Source organism: Microtus pennsylvanicus, chromosome 6 (assembly GCF_037038515.1).
Source record: "Microtus pennsylvanicus isolate mMicPen1 chromosome 6, mMicPen1.hap1, whole genome shotgun sequence".
Lineage (NCBI taxonomy): Eukaryota > Metazoa > Chordata > Mammalia > Rodentia > Cricetidae > Microtus > Microtus pennsylvanicus.
The window spans coordinates 16,922,249-16,942,545 of record NC_134584.1 but is presented as its reverse complement, the minus strand read 5'-3'; positions in this window follow the sequence as shown (position 1 = coordinate 16,942,545).

Sequence of the window (20,297 nt, the reverse complement as noted above, 5' to 3'; positions counted from 1 at the left end):
GATTTGAGAGAATAGCAGGATGCAAACGATGTGAAATGGGAGAATAGAAAATGGAGAGTTTTCTCCAAGTTACAAATAGGGAAGTGGGTCAATACACATAAAAGAGGAGAGATGAGGGAAAAATAACACCAAGAGTATCTAATAAAGTCTCAAAGAATCATACTAATATATATTCACCTAAAAGGATATACTATGCATATGTGTGTGTGTGTGTGTATGTTCTGTGTGTGTGTATGTGTGCGTATCTTGAAGTTTATCTCATTGGGCAGACAATGTTCTCAAATATATAAATATAAATAAATAATTAGAAGCTCTTTTCCAGTGGTTTGCCAGCATATACTATTGATAGACCCTGTGCTCAACATCTTACCGGAAGGTTAAAAACCTCAATTCCTCTTGGTAAAATTTAAAATGGCATCTTTATGAACTATCTTGGGATTTTACTTCAATGTGAACTGATCCTAGAGAGGCTAAGAACATGGCAGTCAATAGCAGATAATAGACACTATCCAAAGGAAATATCTGAGTATTATTTTAGAAGAAAGAGAATCAACAGAATTTTGACTTTCTAAAGTATTTCCTAGTGCTAGCTTATTTAACTCCTGCATTATATTATACTTAGGATTAACTTTGCTCTCCAAACTTTGTAATGAGCTTCCAAGCATGTTTAATTATTAACTTGGTTTTTGCTTATTGTTGGGGGCACTCTGCACAGGAATAAATGTGCATTATTTTTTATTTCTCTCTTTTCTTATACAGTTATTCATTATCTGCTTTGTATGTGGTCATGGATACCAATCAGGATAGGTCCCTCCTCAACTGGAGATTGCTCTTTGATGCTATCATAAGATTTTCCTTAGGAGATGGTAAATTTTCAGATGCCCCTTAATATCAGCACGCCACCTGTTCCTCCATTTTCTCATTTTAACAAAATTCAAAATTTCTTATGTCTTTTTTTTAATTTGAATTTTTCTTATAAAATTGAAGAAGGTTTATTTGTAATGTCTCCACACACTAATATTCTTTGAAAGCTAAAAATATGATTGTAGGATATTAATTTTTTTCCATGTTTGCTCTACTCAACTGCTTTGTGATTTTTCTTGTCTCCAAACTGCTTTAAGGAATAAGGTTGTGCCCATATAAAGTACATGTCTGGCCTCTTTTCCGGCTGCGGGATTTAGTTGCTATTCTCCGCTCCAGCAGAGGATTGTGACCTGTGAATGAATCTACCCCTAAATAAATTACCCTCTATTATTCTAAAAAAAAAATAGGAATAAGGTCAAACTCACACATCATAACTTCTGAAATCTGTGTGCCTTAATAATAAAAATGGTGTCTCCAGGTTTATACAGTTTGCCTTTCAAAAATAAAAATATACAAATGAAATCTGGCTTAAAGCAAAAGGTATTACATATACATGAAGGAAAAGCAACAAAAAAAAAAGGGTTTAAAGATGCAGCTTAATCAGAAGATTAGCCTCTAATATTGGAATAAGGTCCAAGCATTCATTTTCCACCAAGACCTGGAAATCTCTGATGGGACTTAAGCGGATCACAGATAATTATCTGTAGAGATACTACAGAGTTTAGACTAGCACCAGGAGAATGTAGTAATATGGAGCAGCGGCTGGGCTCCGGCTAGCTTATGCCCCGAAATAATTACACAGATACTGTATTCTTTTAAACACTGCTTTGGCCCATTTCTAATCATCTGTGTAGCGTCCCTAGGTGCGCTTACCGGGAAGATTCTAGCCTAAGTCCATCCTGGGTCGGAGCTTCATAGCGTGCGTCTTCTCTGGAGCAGGTAACATGGCGTCTCTCTTGCGTCTGCTCCGGAGAGGAGAGTTGTGGAGTCTGACCTCACTTCCTCTTCCTCCCGGCATTCTGTTCTGTTTACTCCACCCACCTAAGGGTGGGCCTATCCAATGGGCCTAGCAGTTTCTTTATTGCTTAGCCAATGAAATCAACAGATTGATATATGACACTCCCACATCAGGAGAAAAAGTATTCCAATTAGTTTTTTAGGACATCCTGACAGTAATAGTTTCTAATCATATATTTACTATAAAGAACAAGTAATGGAAAACCTGTTTCTGAAAATCCAACCTTCTCAAAAAACCACAATAAACTTGGTAGAAATATATATTAAATATAGAATGCAATTTCAGCTCTTCTCTATCCTTAATGGTAAAAACAAACACTTATATTAAAATTAAAGCAGGATATGGAACCATTTTTCAAGTTGAAACAAGCACAAAAATCTGAGTTGCCCTGGAGAAATTTTATCTCAGTCAAGTAGGGGAGGCAATTCTAAAGATCAACTCAAGAGAATATGAGAAACCAACAATTCCAGAAAAGCTTTTATTTCGATGGAAAATACTACCCGAGGCTGCCATACAGCCAAAAGGACAAACCAATTAAAAGTAGGAGAAAGAAAGAAAAATGAAAAACAAAGAAAGTGCTATGGGAGACACAATACAAAATACACAAAATACACACTACATACTTTTAACAACTATCCTCAAGATGAATTTATTTTTTTAATTTTCAGGATGTGCTGTTCCTAAAACCAACAACAAAGTCTAATTAAGTGAAGTTAGCCCTGTGCATTGACAATCTTTGACACTGCATATTAATAATAGATTATTTATGAAGAAAAAGACAAGCAACTCAATTTCAAGTTTTAATTGAAAGTCTGGTGCAAAATATAAAGTTATAAAATGAAAAAAGACAAATATTATGAATAACAGTCAGTGTAAATATTATAAACAAAATTAACTAAGAGTTTGTAATTTAGGTGGACACTGTAGAAATGCATTTAATTATATATATGAAAGTAAATTCTTTACATAGCATCAAAACAATACAGTTTTATATTGCAAAGATATTTTTATATAAAATATATTTTATTGTGTAAGTGTGCATGAACTGTGAAAAGGTACATGTGAATGCACGCTATCACAGTACTATGAAGATCATATAACAACCTCAGCAGTCCTCCCCTCCCACTTTTGGATCTAAAGGTTAATCTTGGCTCATTAAACTTGCACAGTAAGACTATTTATCTTCTGACTTGTTGCATTGAGCTCAAAAGAATTTTTAATATGCCAACTTGACTCCACATATTGAAATAAAATTTTTCATCAAATGACATAATTGAGAAAGTAAATTAATAAAATTTAATAATGAATAAAATTGCTGCCTACATACTTATGAAAATTAATAAAAATAGTGATTAATAAAACAAATGTGTGTATTTCTCAGTTAAGCCTTTCAGTTTATTGTGTTCTACAATAGTCTTTCAAATGATCTTCTTAGGGCTTGTAGCTACTAGTGTTGGGATTCAAAAGAACCTACATGAGATCATAAGAGGGCTCCCAAGGTAAACCTGATTCAATTAAAGTAGATAAGGTAAAAGACTAGCCCATAGGGATATCAAAAGGTAGGATAGTTTTCTGTAAGACAACATTGCTTGAGGTTCTTAGTGGATGTCTGAGAAAAGGAATGGGACTTCCTCAAACCCTTGCATATTCAGGTCTTTAGTCTGCTTTTATATTTCTTTAAAGCAGTGGTTCTCAATGTTCCTACTGTTGTGACCATTTAATACTGTTTCTCAAGTTGTGGTGAACCCGAAACGTAAGATTATTATTTGTTACTACCTCATAGCTGTAATTTTGCTTTTGTTATGAATTATAGTGTAAATGTCTGATTTGCAGGATATCTGATATGCAACCCCTTTGAAAATGTTATTTGACTCCCAAAGGGTTCATGATCCACATGGAGAAAACCACTATTTTAAAATCCTATCACTATTGTTAGCTGCCTTTACTGAAATCTTGCTAATTTTGCTAGAGTTCTAACTCTTCAGCAAGTGAGAATTTATCCAGACACTGGCAAGAAGGCCTTCTTGCTTTTCTCATTTCCAATAATTTTTTTCTTCTTTCTACTACTATTCTGAAGGATAATTGTGTTTTCAGCCAATGGCTTTGGTTTTATGAAATTATTACATGACAAGTTGATATTCAGACAACACAAGGGCAGTGTAAAATGAAGCAACTGAAGAAAGTGGAGATTTGGTCATTTATTTGTTTATGAGTTTGCTATTTTAGTATAGATTATGCATTAATATAAGAGAACCTGTGCATATAAGTATACATTATGTATGTAACTAAATTTAATGAATAAAGAAGCCATGACTTTGAAAGAGAGCAAGAACTGGCACACGGGATGGCTTGGAGGGAGAAAAGGGAAGATTGGTCATTGAGGACATGAGAAACTCAGCTTCCTCCTGGCTTTTCTGGACAGATAAGGGAGGGCATTTCTGGAAGGACTGCAAGAAGCCCCTGCCATAAGTCTGCCTGACAGGAATCCCATGAGGAGGCAACGTGTTTTTTTCCGCCTAGAATCCTCAATCTTTTTGCAGTTACTCCCAAAGCTGTGGTCATGAATTTCATGACTACTGCTTTTTAGAATTACTCACAAATATGTCACCCACTGTTCCCTGTCTTCTTTTCATCTCTGTTCTAAGCTTGCTCTCCCTAACACCGTTGCTTTAATCTCTGTCTAAAGAAGTCTTTCCTCCCACAAGACTTCTTGTTTACCTTGTGGTTTGCCTCCTCTATGCCAGTTCCGCTTCAGTAGTTGGATGAGTGTTTTCCTTGGGAGGTGATTGCTCACACTTACAGCCCACACCTCTGAGATATTTCTTTTATATTATAATAAAATTGTTCTCTTATTTTAAAAAGAAAGAGGTAAGAAAAGAAAGAGAAAGAGGACAAAAACAGTACACAAGGAAATCAAAGAAATAATTCCTTTATTCCATTCCTTTATTCCATTTCTACTACAGTCACACTAAAGAGGAATTTTGATCAACTATGATCACCAGCAATACTCTTTAATCATCCTAAAACATCTTTAAAAATATGAAATCCAATTGTTTAAAAATTAATAGCTTATTTATAATAAAAATATAAAGCAAAATCTATGTATATAGCTTATATATAATATATACCATATAAGATGCCATATTCAGTAAGTTTATTTTATCATTCTGCACTTTAAAAAATAAAATCCTTATGAAGTTTTATTTTTAAAACAGCCCTCACATTATTAATTTATAAAATGTTAAAATTATATATTTATAAAATGTAACATAATGACAAAATATTCCAGAAATAACTATGACCTTGGTTTAGGGATTTTGATGACTACGATTGTTTTTCTCCTTGACTACATTTGGAAAAAAACCTAAAATCCAAAAGTGGAGTCAAATACCTATAGTGGATTTTTGCTTCATTTGAAGAGAAAGATCCACTTCTAATCTAGATTCTTTTGAGGTGGTACTACATTCTTTTAACCAAGGCTATCTGAGAGGAGAAAAACTACCTCTTATTTGGACCATGGCTTCTGCTGGAAGAAGGAAGCTTTTGGTCTTTGCCTGTTTGTTCTTTAGTTGCTAGCAAACACATTCCTTCAAAAACTCCCAATCTTACTCATTGGGATTCTGTCATGTACTGATGACAAGCTGAGGCATTGTCCTCAAGAACTGAAAAAATAGTGGATTCTTGGACTTGTGTTCATGCTGGCTATTATTGGGTCAGCTGGACCACAGCCTGTAAGTCATTAAATTAGATCCTTTTGGGAGAAAAAGAGAAGGGTGGAGGGGAGAGAGAAGGAGAGATTCATTCTGTAAATTGTGGTACTCTAGAAAACTCCATCCAATACAGGTATTCATCTATCCTCTATTCTTTGTTTATAAAATGTATAAAGTTTTAAGATTGAAGAGTTGTTCTTAAAGTATCTTACCATCAAATCTGAAGGTAGGATCAGTTACTCACTGAGCAGTACACATAGTGCTAGGTTTCTAATGGAAAGCTTGATGTTTTCACCATTTGTTTGGAGATGCTGAATTCATGCATTGTGAATAAAAAGTCCTGAATATATATGGGATGGACTCAGCCCACAGTTCTCCTTATTCAGTTTTCAAAGTACGACTTTGAGGAAATATGCTTAGTTGAATGTCTAGGGAGGCCAGTTGTCAAAAATTACCACATTACTGTGTTTGGTGGTTTGAGTGAAAATAACTCCCATAAACTCATAGGGTGTGTCACTATTAAGAGGTGTGGCCATGTTGAAGCAAGAATATCTCTGTTGTAGGAAATGTGTCATTCAGTGTCTACTTTGGGTTCTGAATACCGAAGTCAGGTCCAGTGTCTCTCTCTTCCTGCTGCCCACCAATCCCTATGTAAAATTTGCAGTTACTATCCAACACCATGTCTACTTGCAAGTTGCCCTGCATGTTGTCATGATGATAATGAACTAAACCTCTCAAAGGTCAGTCAGCCTGATTAAATGTTTGTTGTATAGAGTTGTTATGTTCATGGTATCTCTCACAACAATAGAACTGTGAATAAGACACTGTGTACCCAACCCCTGAAATACCATTTTCAGTCATTCTTTGCTACTAAAAACTGCCTATTTATAAGATGCCTGATTTGAAACTAATACCACTTACTGTTTAAGAATATACTTTAATATTTTATTTGAATAATTATACCAAGGGTTAATTCAGTATATTAATAATTCACTCTCAGTTAATGACAACCATAACCGCAATTTTCCTAATTGTTATGAAATCTTCCCTTATCACTACAAAAGATAAAACGATATGTCAATCATTATTTACTTTGAAAAACAAATTTAGATTCCTAAGGTAATTCCTTTTATTTCTGCATACATTCCATGCATGTTTTGACATATTGAACCAAGTAAGAGGTTATGGCTGATTAAGTAAACTACCTTAGATTGTCATTTTCAGAAGAACAAGACGTTACTTAGTAACTTTTGTTTCATTACGTTTTCCATTATTTTTAAAACATCTATCATTATGTAATGCATTTAAAGCTATCAAATCACTCTAAACTGACATACCTCATGAATTGCAAAATGTTATAATTTCTAGGGAGTATTACACAATTTATAAATAAGAGAAAACAATGCCTAATATTTCTGTAAAAGCTGTAGAGATATAACTACAAGATAGAACTTTCACAAGGATGGTGTTTCTTCCATTGTAAAGACGTAAAATTAACTTTGATGAAACTAAAAGCACATTTATTTTCATGAGGTGTGTGTGTGTGTGTGTGTGTGTGTGTGTGTGTGTGTGTATGTGTGTACATGTGCATTATAGAGAGTCAGGTTATCACCATGTAGTCTTGGTTGTCCTATAATTTGCTATATAGGCCAGGCTGTACTGGAATTCACTATATAGACCAGGCTATCCTAGAATTTACAAAGATCCTTATGCCTCTGTTTTCTAAACTCTGAGATTAAGGTTGTGTACTGATACATCTGGTTTTATGAATTATTTTAATCACTTGTAATTCATAATGCCTTCTGATATGAAAATGACAGAAATACTTCATAATACTCAGAAGAAAATTTAGGTGATGAACTCCTACCTTCAGTGGTTTCCTTAAGAATTACAATTCTGACTTTAGTATATAAAAACTTAGGATATGCAAATATATATTCCTTGGCTCCAATTTAAACACATTTTACAGATAAATATACAATAAAACAATGATAACTATTATTATTATATTTTCAATATGTGGCATTTCACACCATAAATCATTAATGAGCAATTTTATTTAAGAATATTAATTTGAATTGCCTGTTATTTTAAAAAGATATATTCAAGTTTTTTTACTTTGATTATTTTAATAGATAAATTAGTAGATACAAATCATTTAGAGAACACAAGTAGAACACTGTTTTAATTGCTCTGTTTCCAGTGTTTTATGCATCTGCTGAGTACTCTGTCAGCCTATCTGCTAAGTACTTTAATGTGCATTATATTATTTGAGATATTTTTATTTACCCCTATTTTTTTATTTTTGGATTTTTTTCGAGACAGGGTTTCTCCGTACCTTTTTGGTTCCTGTCCTGAAACTAGCTCTTGTAGACCAGGCTGGCCTCGAACTCACAGAGATCCTCCTGCCTCTTCCTCCCGAGTGCTGGGATTAAAGGCGTGCACCACCACCACCCAACTTATTTACCCCTATTTTTATCTCAATTTTATGGATTAGAAAAACAGAGCCGAGACAAAGAATAGTTTAAAATTTTATTCAGAAATAAAGGGATTTCAGAGTCCCATGATTCCTAATTGGAACACTTCTTAACCACAATCCTAATTTATTTCTTCCACCTGCTCTGTTGACGTACCCGCACCATCAACACGTTCGTCTCATACCTTTGTAAAGACTCTTTTGAAGTCAGTGAACTCTCTTACCACGGAGTCATGCCACACATCTTGTCCAGGGCTTCACCAACAATGCGTACTTTACGAAACACTGGTGATTCCATTCTGTATGCTGTGAATATGTTTTATTACCATTTGTTAATAAAGAAGTTGTTTGATCTATGACAGGGTAGAATAGAGATAGGTGAAAAAGCTAAACTAAATGCAGAGAGAAAGAAGGCAGAGTCAGGGAGACACCATGTAGTTGCCGAAAGAAGAAGGATGTCAGAACCTTACTGGTAAGTCACAGCCTTCTGGTGATACATAGATTAATAGAAATGGGTTAATTTAAGATGTAAGAATTAGAATCCTGAGGCAATAGGTCAAAAAGTGCTGTGATTAATATAGTTTCTGTGTGTTTCTTTGGTACTGAACTGCTGTGGGACTGGGAAGGACAGAAACTTCTGTCTACACACTGGGAATAAAATACAATCCCTTTTTTAGTATTCTTTTCAGGACCAAATTGAAGATGAGGTTTCATATGAAATTGGATTTTACCATCAATGTGCTGGTCATTTGTATTTTTTCTTTTTATCCAGGCAAAGGAGGTGAATATCACACATCAAAACCTGTCATACAAACTTAGAGCATGGGGTTGGGAATGGAAGAAGTAAGATGATGAAAAGATATAAAACTTCTTTTATTAGGGAAAAATAAGGTTTTAGATGTTGTATTGTGTGAAATAAAATAACTAAAAACACTTCCAAATAGTCAAGAGTAGGTTTAAAATGTTCTCACCACAAAATATGTTTGGGAATTGACTTGATTTGTTTAATTTACATTATATTAATATGTTTAACCTCACTTCATACTCCATAAATAAACATAGTATGCAAGAAGGTGTTAAAGTGTAGTGGTGTATGTTCACTATGAATCTCAGTGCTCTGGCAAGCTGCTTAACTCTGTGTACAATGATGTGAGGAGCTCAAAAGAGGGCATCTTCCTTGATCACTGGATTAGTCTGTTTCTCTGTTGCCGTGTAAATCACTGACCAAAAGCTACTAGGAGGAAGAGGTTAGTTGACTTTCTTGAGGGAAGTAGGAGCTCACACAGGAACAGATACATTGAGAAAACTTGCTTACTGGCTTGTTTCAGGTTTCTGCTCAGCTAGCTTCCTTATATAACTAAAAAAAAAATGCCCATGGTAGACTAGGCCATCTTTGAACAATTAGAAGTCAATAAAATATTCTGGAGACACATGTTCACAGATCCATCTGATGGAGACAATTCCTCAGTTGAGGTTCTTTCTTGCCACCTATGCAAAGACACCTGATAAGAATAGCTGTCACAACTGCACTCCAATTACTATGAGGCTGTGTCTTTTCATTAACCTAAAAGTCTCATGTTTTAGCCATTTTGGTGGCCAATAAGCCAAAATGATCCTCTCAGGAACTTAGCTTAAATGCATATAAAAGATAACACACAACGTGTTACATGGGTGATTGTATCAAATTGTAGATTCTTTTGATTGTGTTGCAAACATTTTAATGACTGGGCCATCTCTTGAACCCTAAGGCATTTTTAATATACACATAAATTGTTGTATTTTGTCTTTGAACTTTCCATCTACCCAGAAATTACAATAGTATATTTTTAGCTAAATGGCCAGCGAATACAGAATCATTATGAGAGAATCTCCTAGCTAAAAGACAGATTGCTGTGGCCAGTGATATACATTTCATTAGAATAAAACTGACTTTTCTAACTGAACAGTTATAAATTTCATGTCAGATAAATTTATAGAGAAAATGGAAAGTTCAAGGACCACCAAACTATGGCTGTTTAGGAGAATAAGCCAGTTAATTTACTAATGCTCTTTTTATCTACCTGCCACATCACTGTTACATGTCACCTTCTGGGACAGTTTGCTACATGAGCACATGAGTAATCTGACAGCAAGGAAATGGAGCAGATGGAAAAGAAAGACAGCCAGATAATTACCCCGGAATTTCCTCTTTGGGAGGTTTTCCATGCCCTTCCATTTCTGCTCCATTTAGGCATTCAAATGTGGCATTGCCACTTCATAGCACAAAAAGTCATATTTCATTCTTAGGGACAGGTGAAGGTGCAGGAATGATGGATTTATGACCATGTGAAGATCATTATGCAGCAAACTTCCAGGAAAAGCTTGGTCAGCTCATCATATACTCCGATTGTTACATCAGTGGAGGTGACTTTGATCTTGATTCCTGTCCACAGTATTTCAAAACTCACGCATATTTGTATAATTACCTATAGATCACTTTAACTTTGAGAGATTTTGAAGAAATTTTAACTCCCTTTGACCATTACACCAGTGATAGGTAAAACAAGAGGTATTTGCTTCTCATGTCTCATTTCTGAGTCAAGAAGTCGCTTACTGTTACCTTATATCATTTGGTTATAAAGGGCCAAAATATCCCAATTTGAGATGCACTGTGATATTCATAGTGTTTAAACCACATTTTTCCCAGAATGCGCTGGGAATGAAAATCTTGAGAAGAAAAAAGAACTTTTGTCAAATATGATTCATTTGAAAGAGTGTGAATGCCTGAATTTTTAAAAAATAGTCACAAGAGGTAAGTTATTACAAAAAGCAAGAGTGTAAATGATGTTTTCTAAGTATGGGGTTGTGTAAGAATATTTCTGAAGTCACAACATACAAATTTGATGGTTCTTTGACTTGAAGAATAGGTATGCTTTTGTATATTCATCCATATTTATACCAAAAGAAATTCTTTTGTTGCTTGTTTTTACTTCTTTTAATAATAACAATCCTCCACGTTGATGAGGTAAATGTGCTCTTAGGGGAATGCATGCATGTTAGCGGAATGGATCCTATTAGGGATTGTGTGTGCACATCTTCATATATAGATGTGTATTTCTTTTTTTTTAAAGATTTATTTATTTAATATGTATACAACATTCTGCCTCTGTGTTTGTTGCCACGCCAGAAGAGGGCACCAGACTTCATTACAGATGGTTGTGAGCCACCATGTGGTTGCTGGGAATTGAACTCAGGACCTCTGGAAGAGCAAGCAGTGCTCTTAACCTCTGAGCCATCTCTCAGTCCCTGGATGTGCATTTCTAGATGCAGCCCACAGCAAACTATATTATGCATTATTTTGTAAAGAAGCAGCTCTTCAGTTTATAAGTGTAAAGGATTTTTTCTAACTAAAAACATGATGAGAAATGTTTTTCCTCAATACAAAAAGAAATCAGGCATAATATTTCCTCAATACAAAAGGAAATCAGGCATAATATCCTACATTGTCAAAATGTTGAATTTTACTATTTTTCTCTGAAATGTTGACATGACAAAAGGACAGAAGAAATGGTTTTTTTTGTTGTTGTTGTTTTCTTCTTCTTCTTCTTCTTGTTTTTTTTTTTTTTTTTTTTTTTTCAGTGTTAAGTAGAGCCAGGAGCAGGCCCAGTAGTGTTCCTCAAGGAACTCTGTTTCAGTTACTGACTCCAGATCCCTGTCTTGAGTTCCTGCACTGTCTATCATTGATGATGAACTATAATTTGTATAAGAGATAGTTTTTCAAGTTGCATTTTAATCCATGTTTTAACAAAAAACAGGAAGCAAACTAGAATATTTGGTATATTTAGAATTTGGCTAAAACTTTGCTGATGGAAGCCACTAATTGGCCTCAAATAACTTATTCTCCCCAGCTCTGGTAACAGCCATGATACCTAAAATTTCCAGATTGACATGTTTAAATTCCATGCTGTAGATATAAGATTATGAGGTGCTTGCTTTCCACGTTTAGCCTGTTTCACTCAACGTGATGAATTTCACACAAATCCACACTGTCACAAATGACAGGGTTTTTAACACCTGAGACTCCTCCACTATCTGGTTAACAATTCTTATTCACTTTTCAGTTGATGGAAACTTCTGTTTCTCTGTATCTATTAGGAACATCCAATATTCATAGATTGATGCAAAAGCTGATTTCATCTTGTTGAAATATTAAGAAGCATTATTTCTTATTGGCAGTAATGTTTTCTTACTCTATATTAGAGCTCTGCAATTATTATTAAATGAGTTTTACAGTATTTCTAATTCTCTTCAAATAGTTTTCTTTAATTTGATAATTTGGATATTAAATAGCTTTCTTTCTTAGGTGTCAAGAATGTATAAATGTTAAAATAAATCTAAACAGTGTAATGTATTATGCTCATAGTTTGTAGGAATCAACTTGTTGATGGCTTCTTAGCTTCCTCACGGCCAATAACAGCTAGGTTTCTGGGGCTTTATCATCCCCACATCCATCTATTTTGGGGAAACAAATTTGGAGTAAACACTGCCAACGTGCCTACATCTGCAATATTCTTTCGCTTTACACCAATAACAGAACAAAATACTCACAATTTCCTGCCAAGCACTGTTAACATCCTGTCATTAATTCCTAAAAGGGGATCATCCAAGTCCATCCAAGTTTATTTTTCAATTCTAAAGGTTTCCAGCAATACTTCTCTGCGTATGTGTCTATGTATTTGTCCTTGTGTTAGTGAGATACAGTATATGCACCTCTTTACATTTGTATGAGTATTAATGTAAATGTGAGTACATGCATTGTCCTTCATGTTCCTCTATGTGAGAAGTAAATTTCAACTTCATGTTCCTCTATGTGAGAAGTAAATTTCAACTTTGTGTGTCCTCCCTTATTTCTATTGACCTATTCTTTTAAATGCGGTCTTTCTCTTTTTTCTTTCTTTCTTTTTATTATTATTTAAAAAAATACCAATCCAAATTCCCACTCCCTCCCTTCCTCCCAGTCCCCTCCCTCTCCCTCCACAGACCCTCCCCCCACCCCTCCAATCCTAAGGGAGTGCCATGCACCCCGCCCTGTGGAAAGTCAAAGGCCCTCCCTACTACATCTAGGTTGAGCAAGGTTTTCATCCAAAGAGAATAGGGTCTCATGAAGCCAGTGTATGCAGTAGAGACACATCCCAGTGTCACTATTAGTAGCCACTCGTCTGCCCCAGGTATCAACCCCCTTCAGAAGGGCTTGGCTGTTTCCACGTTCGTTCACTCCCAGTCCAGTTGGAGTTGGTGTACTCCCATAAGCTCAGCAAACTGTCTCAGGGGATGACCCCCTCATGGTCTTGAATTCCTTGCTCATACTCTCACTCCTTCCACTCTTCAACTGGTTCTTGGGAGCTTAGTCCAGTGCTCTGATGTGGGTCATTGCCTCTGTTCCCATCTGTTGTTGGGCAAAGGTTTTATAGTGATATTTAAGATAATCATTAGTCTGACTATAGGGTAAGGTCAGTTCAGACACCCACTTCTCTTTTGCTTAGGGTCTCAGCTGAGGTCATCCCTGTGGGTTCTTGGGCATTTTTCTAGAGCCAGATTTTTTGCAAACTCCATAATGGCTCCCTCAATCAAGATATCTCTTTCCTTGCTCTCATAGCTGTCCTTCCTCCATCTCAACTATCCCATTCCCTCAAGTTCTCCTCAACCTGAATCTAGCATTTATAAACTCCATGAAAAAAGTATATTCTTTCATTTATACTCTATAGGTAAAGACTAGGTAAATTCACGATCTCTTTCTGAATTATTTTACACGCACACACACATATATGCATATTATATAATACATATATATTAGTGTATATATGTATATTTATATTAGTCTGTGTTTATGTAACCTACTAAATTAATTTAGCGTTCCTCATATATATGTGTACACTGAGATATGATAACATGGCACGTGAGATTAGATAACACGTGATAGAGTTCATCCCTGAAAATTGACTAGTGCTGGCTAACATATTGAGTTTCCACTAGATAATTGAGAAATTTGTGAGTGACCCCATTTTACCCATAGTGCTACTTTATTAATTTTGGCCATATCTCTGAGGAGTTTAAAGAAGTGCTAAACCCACTGCACACTGCACCATCTTTAGGAAGGAGAGATGAGTTATCTACAAATGCTAGATGATCAAACTAGGGACAAAGGCAGAGATAAACCCAAGAAAACAATATCTACATATACATATTTTATCCCATTGTCTTCTTTATATCCAGGCAGATTCAAAAGTAAATGGTGTTAGGAAAATAATTCATCATGAATTATAGTTTTAGAGATTCAGCCATTCTTCCTTACGTTCACTCTCACTGCATCCACCCTTTCATGATTTTGTGGACTAACACAATTCTTTTTCCACACTGAGAAATGATAAGACTCAGTCTAGCTTATAGGAATGATTTCAGAGGAGAAAAATAATCATCCATCTTACCCAGCTTTGAAACCTGGGAGTGACAATAACGACAAGCCCAACAATGCATGCCCAAGTGACACTCACGTTATGGGAGCAATCACCCACATTCTGAATAGATTTAAGAAATGTTCTACATCCTGGGAGCTATATCTGTTACCAATGAGTCAAAACTCTGTGACTAGTTTAAATGCCTAGTATTTGAAAGAATGTATCGTTATCGATTCTGCTAAAAGAACATAGTATTAAACTTATTTTTGATTTACCATTATAACCCCAGATGAGTGCATAACTCAATCCTCATTAAAGAAATTTATTTTTGCAGTAGATAATAATTAACACAGAAACTCACAACAGTAAATGTGCAGAGAGTAAAGAAAAGTAGGACATATATATGTCAACCCCCTCTCCTCCAAATGCACAGATATAATTGCAAAAGAATGGTGGACCATTTATAAAAGCCAAAATTGGTTGACTATTCCAAGGAAACATAAAAAGATACATGCACATAGGAACTCATAGTAGTTACGATATATGATGGCATGCATACACAAGACCTATGCAAAATCAAGCCTGGTATAAACTGAGAATGGATGGGAACTTTTCAGTAAATCCTGCCACTAATATTGGGAACCAATAGTTTCTGGGAAAGGAAGAGTAACTTTTCTTTAGTGATGTGAACTCTCGTGGTTTGATCATGTTTTGTGGATGGTAACTCTCCCACAATTAGAGAGCACAAACTGGAGTTCACAAGACTGTCAGAAAAAGCACACAAAAGTGACTGGATTGTGAAGGGCTGTGAATCTGGTAGGAGTTGTAGTAGGTGAGTGAATACAACCAAAATGCATTGTATGAAATAATTAATAAACTATTAAAACTGAAAAAAATGAATATATAAAATTAGGGAGTAAATGCTGGAGGGCATAAAGAATGAGTTAGAATAGGAGATTAGTGGTTGATTATTAATATATTTCAATATAAACATTATGAAATGGATTTGTAGTCCAGTTGGAATGTCTTGGAACAATTCTCTGTGTTAAGTTTAAACACCGGTAGTCTACAAGAGGAAGAACATGGAGGGGCAGTACAAGATTCTCAGCATGAGTGGCTGACTCTCTGAAACCGAAATTCATCATGAATTCTGTGCCTTACATCATCTCCATTTTAATCTGCCAGAATACAAATATAACAATGAAATAGAATATGTGCACTTGGATATTTTACTTCGAGTCAACTGAATTTAATGCTATTTATGGTCTCATAATTTCCACTGAAATATGAAAAGAAGTGATGATAGCAAGTGGTTGTTAACTTGCTGATGAAGTTGATTCTCATATCTTCTGCTTCATTTGCGAGCTCTGCAAAACAAATTCTAGTCTCTGACAGGCCACTTGTCATTCTTTTCATTCTGTGAGAGGCAGACTGCTTCAACTCAGCACTAGAAATAGTGTAGCAATACTATTGGTATTGAACAGTTCACTTGGTAAATATCTAATCCAAAATCAGTTTCAACCAATCACAATATTAACGAAAAGCCCATGACTGACCTAACAATTTATAACACTGCAGCTAGAAATTGTGCAGCAGTGAGATTAAAAGGGAAACCAATGTCTCACTACATGCCAGCAATCATGAATGATACACCCTGTTCAACCTTGCACTTAATCAGAGACATTAAGATATACTTCATAAAGATCACACTTTGGAAATAGGTTACTGTTCCTATTAACATACTATAACTCCACACTTAGTGAATGAATGTTCTCAAATTTAGAATAAAATTAATGACTGTTTTCAGACTTTTCATATAGCTACTATAACTCAGATATTATAATGAATGAAAGATGCTTAAACTTTACAATATAACTTGTAATACACATTAAAACATACTATTTGAGCATTTATGTAATCAGTAACCATACCCATCAAGATCACAGAAGATTCTCCTCCAAGACACACACAGCCATAGCACTCTACTAAGAACCAGAGAAGAAACTCAAACTATGGTGGCTTGAAAGAAAACGGCCCCCAAAGAGAGTTACACTATAGGAAGTGTAGCCTTATTGGAATAGATGTCACCCTGTCGCAGGAAATGGTTCACTGTAGGGTTGAGCTTTGAGTCTCTGATGTGATAGATGCACTAAGTATCACAGTTCACTCCCTGTTATGTGCAGATCAAATTGCAGAACTCCTAGTTCCCTATCCAGGACCCTGTCTGTCTGCATGCCACCATGCTTTCTGCCATCATGATAAAAAACTAAACCTCTGAAACACTAAGCCACACCGATTAAATGTTTTCTTTTTAAGAGTTGCCGTGGTCATGGTGTTTCTTTACAGCAATAGAAACATTAAGACAGAAGTTGTTACCAGGGCCTGGGATATGGCTAGATAGCCCTGGCCATGTTATTGTTTGAAGGCATATGGACCTTGGGACTGTAAATTAGAACATCACTTAAATGCTTTAAGTACTTGTTTTATGGCCCATAGTTGTAGGAGCTTGGAATACAGTGGCTCTAAGAGTGATGTGAACTGTGAGGGACTGGCTCAAGATGTTTCAGAAAAAAAGGGTTTTTGTATGTTGCTTAAAGGTAGTTCTTGTGATATTTTGGTGATGAATGTGACAATTTTCCCCCATATCCAAAAGATCTACCTGAGTCTAAAGTTAAAAGCTTTGGATTAATTGCACTGGCCAAGGAAATCTCAAAGCAGCCTATTATAGACCCTGCTGTGTATTTACAAGTGTAAACTCTAATGAAGATTTATAAAGGAAAAAGGAGCAAGCTGAACAAGGAAAAATACAAAATGTACAATTTAAGGAGAAAAGAAGTTCCACGGAATAGAATGGAGCTTTCTAAGACCTTCCTCCGAGGAGAAAAACAGATTAAGAAATAGAATAAAGGGAGTGGTTACCTTTGGGAAACATCCTAATGAGCTAAGTTTCCAACTTGTGAAGAGGAATTAACAAAACGTAAGAGCCCGGTGTGGTGGTACATGCCTTTGTTCTCAGCACTCCCAAGGCAGAGACAGGTGAATCTCTGATTTGGTAGCCAGCCCAGTTTAAAAATCCAGTTTTAGGGAAGCTGAGCTTAAGCAGTAAGGAAATCATCAAAACCAGAAGGTTGGTGGAGCAGTTATTGAACAAAGGGGCATGTTCTAATGCAGTAAGTGACAGAACTTGGCAACTTTTGCCATGTGGTTTTGGAATCAATGACAGAAAAAAGACATAATGGAACTAATTACAACTAAGGAAAGCTGCTGAGGTCAAGCATGTGTCCTGGGTGTTCTTAAGTGGAGGCCCAGAGAGGCCGTTTGGTGAAGGAAAGGTAATATAGAGGCAGCCCTATTAGAATAGAACTGAACTTCTCAATGCAGACTCAAAAAGTTATAAGAACATACAGAGCTGTGCTACAGACTCTTAGAGACCACAAATGTCAGTGTAGATTACTACACCCATAAAAACGTTCAATCACCATAGATGGAGAAAAAAAGACATCCCATGATAAAAACAAATTTAATCAATGTTGGTGTATAAAAGCAGCACTATGGAAGGCACTAGAAGGCTCACTAGATACAAGATAACACAGGAAATACATAATCTGAGACCAGCAAAGTCAAAAGAAGAGAAGAACACACACACACACACACACACACACACACAGAGAGAGAGAGAGAGAGAGAGAGAGAGAGAGAGAGAGAGAGAGAGAGAATCATCCACAAAAACAGGAATGAACAATAATTATTTGGTTCATATTTGTAGTATCAATGATGTCAATTACCCAATAAAAAGACACAGATCAATAGAATGGATTAAAACACCAATTTCATCCTTCCAAGTAACACACCTTAACACCAAGGATAGATAAGCCTCAGAATAAAGGGTTGAAAAATATATTTTAGCAAATGGATCTGAGAAACAGGCTGGTATAGACATTTTACTATCTAACAAAATAGACTTCAAAGCATCATTAAGCACAAGGGATTAGAAAGGACATATATTCATCAAAGTAAAAATCTCTCAAGGGGACATTTCAATTCTTAATGTTTATGCCACAAATCATAAGTGCACTCAAATTTGTAAAAGAAACACTACTGCAGCTTAAATTACATATTGACCCTCAGAGATAGATAGTGGGATATTTCAAAACTCTACTTTAAATAGTAAATATGTCATCCAGACAACAACTAAACAAAGAAATGTGGAAGTTAATGTGGTCTTAAACCAAAAGGACCTAACAGATATTTACAGAACATGTCTTGCAAACAGAAAAGACATATCTTCTTCTCAGCACCACATGAAACTTTCACTAAAATTGGGCACATACGTGGACTCAAAAGTCTCAAAAAAAAATACAAGAAAATTGAGATAATACCCTGTATCCTACCTGACTGCCATGGATTAAACCCAATATCAACAACAGAAACAACAGAAAAACTTACAAACTCCTGGAAACTGAACAACTCTCCACTGAATGAAAAATGGGTCAAGGTACAAATTAAGAAAGAAATCAGACTTTCTAGAATTGAATGAAAATAAATGCACAACAAAATCCTAGAGGCAGTTTTATGTCACTAAGTGCCTACATTAAAAATAATTAGAATGATCTCATATTAGCAATTTAACGGCATTCTTGAAAGTCTGAGGACAAAGAAATCACACTCAAAAGGAGTTGAGAGCAAAAAAAAAAAATATTCAGGGCTGACATTAATGAAATTTAAAGAAACCCATACAAAGAATCTTGAAGCAATATGTGTTGGTTCTTTGAGAAAAATCCATGCTTGACAAACTTCATTTCCAAATCAACTAAAAGAGAGAGCTTACAGGTTGGTGCTCTCATGGGATTCCTGAATGTATGAATGAGTGGATTCTCAAACTTGTTTCTTCCCTTGGGCTCCATTCCTTCCATTTGTTTGTCTTGTCCTATTTCAGTATGACAGTTTTGTTGTCTCTTATTATATTCAATGTGGTGTGTTGATTCCTTAAAAAAATAGACACCCATTTTTGTTATACTATTAATTCACCTTTGTGAATTATCTCTATATTTTATAACTTTAGCACATAATTTATAATCTAACAAACATTCTTTATAGATTTTTCAATAATGTTATTAATATTAGCTCATCTTGTTCAGTATGAATCTACCAATGAATAGATAGAAGGTCAAATAGCACAAATTATTTAAATATTTATAAATACTGTCTATAGAAAAGTATTGTTACAGCTTTTGAAATTTTCAAAAATACATGGAAATTACTCATATTATATGCAGATTTTATTTTACTGATTGCATATAGATCTTTGCTGCTTTATTTACAGTTTCTCTGCTATCTTGTAATAAGATTCTTTCTTTCCATAGATCAGTCACAGATATCCTTTTAAAGCTTAAATAGGCTATTTGTTACTGTTCTACTGGCAAATTCATGGTCGATAAATTTTGTAGAAAGAACAGTGAAACTGGAACACTGAGTGATCATTTCTTTCTTACTGCTGCTGTATCTAAACAACCAAGAGTGACTAATTTGTCAACTGCAAAAATTTATTTTTCACAATTTTGTTGTCTGGAGAGTTCAGTATCAACCTAGCATTTTTATAATCCCATTCTAGGAAAGCAGCATCAAGGTGTATTACTTTTCTACACAAAAGAATTGCTATTATTTATTCTTCTTCTCTGGAAAAAGATGGACACCTCATGTACGAATGGAAAAAGTAATCCCTTCCTGAATATCTTCACTGTTCATGTGCACTGACCCATTCATGAGGAGAAATTCTTCAGAATATATCCAGTTCC